Here is a 1,026-nt window from a genome sequence, read left to right as displayed (position 1 = left end):
CTTTCTGTCGGCTTCTTTCGCTGCTTCGCTTCGCTCGTCCTCCATAATCTTCTTTCCCGGGCTCATTCTCCCTCATATACTCCGCATACCTGCAATCACATGATTCAACGAATCACTAGAAAGATGATCAGTGTTTGCTTTCCTCAACCGAGCTCGTATGTTTCCTTCACTAAATATGAGAATTCACACACGATTTTGAATAGAAGTGGACAAACACCAACGATTATTTCTCAAAAGTTGCTCGTAGTTTTCATACTCCTACAAATACGCGTAGTTCACCCTGGGCATATATATAGTTGGAAGAATATAAGGAGCGTGCCATTTGAGCAAATCACGAAATTTCCGATTCCTCCTCCAGCAGGGACGATTTTCCTCTGGAATTGAAGCAATCGATACCCAGTCACATAACAGATGCTATATCAAGAGGAATAGGTGATACTCGTAACCGTTTCAAAGATATTCAGACAAGCGGTCCTCACCTGAGCTCAGGAGTTCCCACGCCAGTTATAGAGGTTAACATATGAGTGCATAAAGCCCAAAAAAATTTTCCTAGAATTTCCATATCAGCTTGGGAAAATACACACATGACCACTGACCATCAGTCAGCTTGATGACAATATGAAAAACCTTCGAGGAAATTTTGCGAAATTTTTGTTGGTTTCTGCACACGAATATGAACTCCTATAATATCGAGGAAATTCCTGAGCTCAGTTGAACATAGATTCCAACACTGTTCATATTGTCGTTGAACAGTGCATTTTCCCGTACTGATGATACTAGCATAAAAACTAGTTTGAACAGGGGCACGCAGCGGGCGCGTCGTTTCTAAGTCTTTGGGATTGCGTTAATTGTGTACTGGAGTTTCACCCGTTTTACGTGAAGTGGCGTAAAACTCGGTGAAAAACGCGAAATTCGCGGTGATATGCAGTAGTCGTGAAATATCACGCTTTCACTACTGTTTTTCATATCACTAGGGTGAAACTCCACCGTCTCAATACTGCTGATGACACAACGCGAATCACACAA

This window comes from Perkinsus marinus (genome assembly GCF_000006405.1).
Source record: "Perkinsus marinus ATCC 50983 genomic scaffold scf_1104296977064, whole genome shotgun sequence".
NCBI classification, from domain to species: Eukaryota; Perkinsozoa; order Perkinsida; family Perkinsidae; genus Perkinsus; species Perkinsus marinus.
The sequence above is the reverse complement of the archived record's forward strand: the minus strand, read 5'-3'. Positions refer to the sequence as shown.